Here is an 8,456-nt window from a genome sequence, read left to right on the forward strand (position 1 = left end):
CTCTGCATGCTGTCCAGGGGCGTCGGACCAGGATTAACTTCCTAGAAATGTTAGCAGTGGAGCTCGGTCTTAAACTAGACTCAGAGAGAGGCATTAAAGACCACTCAGAACCTCCACTTCTGGCAACCTGGCAGATTTGAATTTGGAGGCTGCCTATTGTGGATTGAATTATGTCCTTCCCCCCAAATTCATACACTGAAGTCCTAATCCCTAGTATCTCAGAAGGTGACTGTATTTGAGGAAAGGGACTTTAAATAAGTAATTAAGTTAAAATGAGGTCATTAGGTGGGCCCCAATCCAATAGAACTGGTGTCCTTCTAAGGAGAGGATTTGGACACAGATATGCACAGAGAGAAGACCATATGAAGACACAGGGAGAATATGGCCACCCATGAGCCAAGGAGAGAGGCCTCAGAGGAAACCAATCCTGCCTACACCTTGATCGTGGACCTCTAGGCTCCAGAATTGGGAGAAAATTAATTTCTGTTATTTAGGCCCCTCAATCTGTGGTGCTTTGTTATGACAGCCCTAGCAAACTAACACAGTGACCCTATGGGCAGTGCAAGGCTGGAATTTGGGATGGAGACCCTCACATAAAACCAAGAAGTGCTGCTTCAGTGTGAAAGGGGCAGTAGAAAAACTGGGCTCCCTAGTTGGAGGAACAACCAGGAGCTTGATGCTGTTTGGGGGTCTGTAGAGGGGAAAAAAACCTTCCCAACAGGAAACAAAGTCACAAGCTTGTGCCATACTTGGGTGTATAATTTGAATTTTCACTATCAAGTTGTCATTGGAATTTGATTAACAAAATAATTGGTCTTAAAAATAATGGTGGTAGAATTAAGTCTAAATATTTCGATAATCATAATAGATGTAAATTTCTTAGTTCATGTATTAAAACATAGCAATTCTTAGACTGGGAAAAAAATCTGCCCCTTTTTGTTTACAAGAGATATTTTAAATGTATCATAACATGGAAAAGTTGAAACTTAAAGGACGGAAAAATATATATCAGGCAAAACTAAAATGGTCATATTAATGTTGGACAGAACAGATTGTAAGGTAAAACACATTTTTCAGATTTATCTAATCCTAATAAAAGGAAATCACTAACCAGAAAGAACTAGAAAGTTGACCCTGAATGTGTATAAGTAACAAGATAATCACAAAATATTTAAAGCAGAAAATGGACAGAATTACAAGGAGAAATGGGCAAATACAAAACTGTACTAAGAGATTGAAGCATAGTTCTTGTAGATACCAATAGATTAAACAGACAGACATCAGTGAAAATACAGATCTGAGCAACACAGTTATGTAATGGGCACATACAGAAGACCATATGTTTGGTAATTTTAATGCGTCACTTCAAACAGAGCATTGCTCAACTAAAAAAAAAAAAAATCCACAGTGGAATTTAGAAAATATTTAGAACCAAATAACAATACAAACACTATATATCAAACACTTGAGGGACAGGCAGACATGGCATTGAGAGTGAAATCTTGGGCTTTACATTAACAGATAAGAAAGATTAGATTCAAAATTAATTAAAAATCGTTCAACTAAAGGAAATGGGACCATCCACCAAATGAACCAGCTAATGCTTTGGTTTCTCTGTCTTTGACCTCCTTGCCTCCAACGATGCCTTTCTTCACATTATTCTTTTTTTTTTTTTTTTTTTTTTTTTTTTTTTTTTTTTTTTTTTGCTCTTGATTTATATATTTGATTTTATTTCTGCCATCTTATTTAGTTCTCATCATTTTTCTTGTTCCCTTTTCTCCTTTCCCCTTTCTCTGTTTTTGCTAGATTAATGGATCAATTGTTTAATTGTATATGAGGCAGAGGTCAGGGGCTCTCATGCATTGGATAAGTTAAATTTAGCAAATCTTTAAAATGTATTTTTTTTTTTTTTTTTTTTTTTTCCACACACACACACTGTATTTTATTTTTACAAGAGATAGATAGACTGACACCAAGCATTGTACATGGATGACCACAACAAAAGCAACAATGATTGCAATTACCAAACATGAAACACACTTATACTATGTCATAACATTGACATTCAGTCCAGTAATCCTCCACTGTAACAGCTCCTTTACTTTGCAGTGAAAATTGATTTGTATATTCTTTTCCTCTGAGTCCTTGTGGGATTTTTTTTTTTTTTTAATTCAGACAGAAAGTCACAAAAATTATACTCATCCTCATCAGTTCACTCAGTCCCATGTAATTAATTTTTTTTTTCATCTTGATCTTTTCTTAGCACTTTTATGAGTTCATCAGTTTTTCATTAGAGTTCTGAAAATGCTTATTCATTCAGTTCAGCAGTACAGTCAGTTACCAGAAACCTGTACTTGTCAGAGTCTTTTCCATGAATTTCTTGAAGATGAAACTCTTTTATAGGAACATATTTGCAAAATCATCAGAGTACACCCAGAACTGTCTGTAAATGACAAAAGACTTAAAAATGACCACGGTTAAAGATTTGATGAAAGTTCATAATAATGCAGTTGACAAGAAAATTAGTTATTTCTGAGATATACATTTTAAAGTAATAACTAGGATTATTACTTATAACATTATACCAGAACATATAAGATTTTTAGACGTTTTCTTCACATTATTCTACTGTCTTTTGTCATTGTTCCATCTTAGATCTTGCCATCTCAAGATCCGCATCTTAAATCTTCCAAGTTTGTTTCTGCCTCGGGGTCTTTGCACTTAACTCTCCCCTCTACCTGGAATGTTCTTCCTCACTTCATTTAGGGTTCTTCCCGAAGGTTTCTTCCTCAGAGATGGCTTCCTTGACTCTTTTATTTAAATAGTACCTCTGACCATCATTCTTTATCCCTAGACTATAGAACTTATATGTAATATAGTAAGAAATCATTAGTGATACCTATCATCCATCCCTCTCTCTCTCTCTCCGTCCATCCATCCATCTCTCTATGTCTATCATTTCTGCTTATTTATTACCCCCGCTGGAGTGTAAGCTCTATGAGTCCATGGTTGCTGTCTGTCTTATTCACAGTGGCAGCTTCAGCATCTAGAACTGAACCTGGTGAGTGATAAGGCTTAGAAATATTTTTGATGAAATAAATGGATGAATTAATCTACGCCATTCATAGAAATACTAAATATCTGATTTGAAGGGAAAAATTATTTATAATTTCTGTCCAATAATTGAATTTCTCCTTTGGAATGTTTTATAAAAGTAAATCTTTTAAGTGCCACTCACAATTATGAAATATATTCCCAGGACCTTATACTTTTTTTTTTTTTTTTTTTTTAGAGGTAATTCTTTTTTTTTAAACTTTGGGTTTATTTATTTATTTATTTATTTATGGCTGTGTTGGGTCTTCGTTTCTGTGCGAGGTCTCTCTCTAGTTGCGGCAAGCGGGGGCCACTCTTCATCGCTGTGCGCGGGCCTCTCACTGTCGCGGCCTCTCTTGTTGCGGAGCACAGGCTCCAGACGCGCAGGCTCAGTAGTTGTGGCTCACGGGCCTAGTTGCTCCGCGGCATGTGGGATCTTCCTAGACCAGGGCTTGACCCCGTGTCCCCTGCATTGGCAGGCAGATTCTCAACCACTGCGCCACCAGGGAAGCCCCCTTTTTAAAAAAAAAAAAAAAAAAAAAAAAAAAAGAATTCTGCTACCATTTACTTTTTATTTAATTAATTAATTAATTAATTAATTTATGGCTGTGTTGGGTCTTCGTTTCTGTGCGAGGGCTTTCTCTAGTTGTGGCAAGCGGGGGCCGCTCTTCATCGCGGTGCGCGGGCCTCTCATTATCGCGGCCTCTCTTGTTGCGGAGCACAGGCTACAGACGCACAAGCTCAGTAGTTGTGGCTCACGGGCCTAGTCGCTCCGCGGCATGTGGGATCTTCCCGGACCAGGGCTCGAACCCTTGTCCCCTGCATTGGCAGGCAGATTCTCAACCACTGCGCCACCAGGGAAGTCCCTGGGACCTTATACTTTTATAAAACCGTAACTGAATGTGTAGTTTTGATGACATTTGACTGGGAAAGCACAATATTTTTATGTGAGTTGACATTATCACTTTCGAATCTTCTTCTAAAACATATCCTTGATAAGAAAATAACAGCTGGAGGGAGTAAGGAAGTGCCTTCAGTTCATTTGTTTGGGAATTTATTATTATGTCATTATTTAAAATATCAGCAGCCTACTTTACCCAAGAAAACCTGTTTTCTATTATATAAAACATTTATTATTTGGCATCGTATGCACTTTTAGAAGTTGGATTTGTAGTTTCTAGTTTTTGGATGGCACCCCTTAAAATTTGTAATCATATTGTTGAAAAATGTTTTATGGCCTGAAAGTACTATATATTGCGAAAGCTAGACAGAAAAAAAATACTGTCTTTTGTAGCACCAAGCCCTCTTTAAACCAGTTATTTGAATTTCTTTCCTATTGTGGAAGGGACATGTAAACAACAAAAAAATTAAATGTTTGCCTAGAAAATGATGCTTGGTAACATTTAACCATTCCCGTCCCCATCTTGCTTTCAATGGTAGTTCTGGGGCCAGCACACTCACTGTGGTTCAGTGTATCTTATTCCAACACAGATTGGCTTGGGTCCCTGCCCAGTTGTCCTGGAGAAATAAAAAATCAGGGATCAGCACAAGTTTGCATGAGGCCTGAAGAATTGTTCCCATGTGTATTTCTCCTTCATTTCTTTCCCTTTTCTCCTCCCGATTGTGTTCAAACCTGCTCTCCGGTCCTCTTTTGAGGTCTCATCTCAAAAGATCCCCCAGTATCAAGAGAGCTTATTTTTATCTGCTTATATGTTTAAAGTTTGCCAAAATTGAAGGCACCTTGAGGAGGCCAAATTTTTCCTATTGAGAGTTCCCAGAAAGATTTTGCAAGGATTGCAAAAAAGTTTCCCTTGTACCACGTGTCAGAATAGGCTGGGTTATGCTGAAGGAACAGACAACTCCTCCATCTCGATGGCCTCACAGAACAGAGGCTTACTTCTTGCTCACTCTACATGCTTGTATTAGTCAGGGTTCTCCGGAGAAACAGAACCAGTAATAGACACACATATTTATTATGAGGAATTGGCTCACACAATTACAGAGGATGAAAAGTCTGGTGGTCTACTCTTTGCAGGCTGGACACCGAGGAAAGCTGATGGTATAATTGAGTCTGAGTCTGAAGGCTTGAGAACTAGGGGAGCCTATGGTGTAAATCCCAGTCTGAGGGCAGGAGAAGATGAAATGAGCTCACACATCGAGGCAGGAAAAAAAGGGGCAAATTCCTCCTTTCTTTGCCTTTTATTCTATTCTGGCCTCAATGGATTGGAAGATGCCCACCCGTGTTGGGGAGGGCCATCTGCTTTACTGGCTTCATCAGTTCAAATGCTAATCTCATTCCGAAACACCCTTGCAGATACACCTAGAAATAATGTTTAATCTGGGCATCCCGTGGCCAGTCAAGTTGACACATGAAATTAACCATCACGGTTTTTATCGTGGGTAGACTGAAGGCTTTAAACCACATCACTGTAAGCCCCAAACTGATACTGCACCTGCCATATGGAATGATTCAGGCCACTCGGTTGATGCAGTTAAATCACGAACTGCCTCTTAGAGCTTTGCGTGTCTCCTCAGTTCCAATAGCATTGGCCCATCAAGTCACCTGGCCACACTCACCTTAAAGGGACTGGGCAAATGTCGGTTCAATGTCTTTGTACCGTGCTCAGAAGAAGGGAGAGTTGTTTAACTCTAGTGATTGCCTGGCGCACCATATCTAGTTGCTTGGGCGGAGCAGTCTAGAGCATCCTATTGTGAAGTCTTGAGTACTGTATCTGTCCTCGCTTATCAAGCAAGACCGCGATTAGTCAGCACTATCTGTAACGCTAGAGTCAGGACCGTTGAATCACATGGGCTGGGTAGTTCCCTTTCCTGGATGGCCAGCATCGATGCATTTAAGAAGCACAAAATCTCCATGGAGATTTCGACAAATACTACGGAGGCTCAGGTTTCATCACTAGAGTCTTTTTCCTAAAGTTCAACGTTATTCTATCTCTCTAATTTTATCTGTCAGGTATGCTCCACCAGAACAAAAGGAGAATATGGCAATAATTTTCTAGTCCCAGCAGTGAGAGAAGAGTACGAAACCTGCTGTAACTATAAATTCTGATAACTAGTGAAGAGTTCTCTGTCTTATGGCAGAAAAAGGAGATCCATGGCTTGGACTAATTATCCCCCTAGGCCAATATAGCATATAAGATTTCATCTCATATAATAACTCTGATGGATTGGATGGGGCTGCCTCGAGTACTCTGTGGGATGGATACAGGGCCGCATCAGAGCTTATCATGAAAAGTGCGCCGTGATTGATTAACAATGTCTATCATTGGTTCAGTAAGGGCAATGGTGGAACACATGTCAACTGTTTGTCTTTGCTATTCCAGATCATCATTTCCCACCCATCTTCCCCTTTATTGGGGATTACATTCTGATCTAACAATTACTAATTTGTGTCCGTGTGTTCCTTGCTATTTGGGTAGGTACGATCTGAATGACAGAAATCTATTTTTCAGTCACTAGTTAGGTGTTTTCTTCAGAGTAAAGAAAAAACAAAACAAACAAATAAAGCCAGAAACTAAAACCAGAAGTTTGACGTTATGATTTATATTAATCGTTTAGGAGTTTGATTAAATTGAGTCAGTTCCAGAGTCACAATCAACTGATGTAAATTCCTTCATGTGAAAATCTGACCTTGAGTGTGATCTTCCCAGAAGACATTCCCTGTTTGGGAAACTGGTCAGCTTTCTTGTCTATCACTATATTCTTTCTTTCCAAAATAATTCCAGAATACTTCAATAATTGTCAACTGGATGGCATCAGAGGTGGAACCAATGTGAAATAACTCATTATGACCAGAATGGAAGAAAAAACACAAGAGAAGAAGTTCAAGGGAAAAAAAAAAAAAAAAGCCAATGTGAAGGGTAAGTGATACTCTGATAATTTATCAAGATTAGGCTGAATATCTCTAAGGTCAGTAAGGAATGAAAGGCTGGAGTATTCCAAACAGCTGCTTGGGCCTTATTTTACCATCAATGTGTGATTTAGGGGCTGAGAAAATACATGCTTTCTTGGCTCCAGAAGAGACATTTAGTATTAGGCTTCTTTCTCCACTTTTAAAGACAAGATGAGGTTGGGCTGTCTTTGCAATGTGATCGTTGATCATTGGAAATAAGTATTTGACAGGTGCTGCAGTTACAGACACCCTTATAAGCTAATGAGAGATGGGCTATATGTCAGGAGAAATTAGGAGAACATTTCAATCTGCCCAGTTACATGACTAAAAGAAAATATTTCATTTTCTCATATTCTTCATGACTAAAAATTTTTTATAGTCTCATAAATCTTCAAACTCATAGTGTATACCAGTAACTTAAACATAAATATATTTCCAGGATGTAATGATATTTATCTAATGAGACCGAGTCTCTGGCCAGCTGCCTGCCTGTACTATTTAGGGAGCCTTTCCCAAACCCTTTGATTTAACCCATTATACTCCCAAATGCTGCCTAGCATAATTTAACAATAAATAAACAATTCCACTGGCAACTTTCATTCACATTTTATGTAACATAAATATGTAATTTTAAAGGTCTTATAATACGATCTATACCGATTTAGAATTATAGAAAGTTAGAGATTGATTTCTTTAACATGTGCATTTTCAACAGGGGTAATATTTCTCCCAAGAGGGTGAAAATTGGTTCTTAAATATTAAAATGGTTTGTGGCTCTCCAAAGAGCCACAACACATACACAGATATGCAGTATATATCTGTGGTATTAAAATTTCAGGGAGAAGGGGTATGATTAGGTGAAAAAAAAAGTCAGAAAACAGCTTCTCATGGAGGCAGTAATAAAAAGGTTGAGAAACACTGCTCTATCTCAATAATTTTGGAATTAATAATAGTTTTAATGATAACATTTGTTGTCTGTTTACCATGGACCAGGTTCTGTTTTAAGTGTGATACTGAGATTACCTCGTTCTCCCCGCCCACCTCCCACTTCACACCCCTCCCCCCCACCCCCCCACCGCCGCCCCCATGTAGAGTAGGTGCTTTTGTGTCTTCTTTTACATATGAATGTGGGAGTGCTACACAGAGAAGCATAAAGAGGACTAGAGAAGTAGTCAAGGCATTTGACCAAGCTCATCCAACTAGTAAGAGGCAGAGCTAGGATTTTAATCTAGACTATCTGTCTTCAGCCTCGTAACATGCACTTCATTGCCCTGTCCACCAGCTGCCTGTTCCACAGGTAAAAAGACGAAAGCCCAGAAAGGGCTTGTTGTTCTTCATCACCAGTCAGGCTAATCCTGGACTTAAGACACGTGCTATCCGTCCAGGATAGCAACTTGTCCAGGCTGTTGTCTAATACCATTTTTCTGCCACTAGGGTTCTTTTGTTACAGTGT

General features: G+C 38.8%; 1 long non-coding RNA gene across 1 annotated transcript in view; it reads left to right on the forward strand.

Annotated features, from left to right (window-relative positions):
- LOC130705753 (uncharacterized) overlaps nucleotides 1-6,951 on the forward strand; it is a 101,724-nt gene extending 94,773 nt beyond the window's left edge. The window contains exon 4 of the long non-coding RNA XR_009006143.1: nucleotides 6,837-6,951. This is a non-coding gene — a long non-coding RNA (uncharacterized LOC130705753). The remainder of the gene's footprint in view (nucleotides 1-6,836) is intronic.
- The last annotated feature ends 1,505 nt before the right edge of the window (nucleotides 6,952-8,456 follow it).

This window comes from Balaenoptera acutorostrata, chromosome 19, assembly GCF_949987535.1.
Source record: "Balaenoptera acutorostrata chromosome 19, mBalAcu1.1, whole genome shotgun sequence".
Lineage (NCBI taxonomy): Eukaryota > Metazoa > Chordata > Mammalia > Artiodactyla > Balaenopteridae > Balaenoptera > Balaenoptera acutorostrata.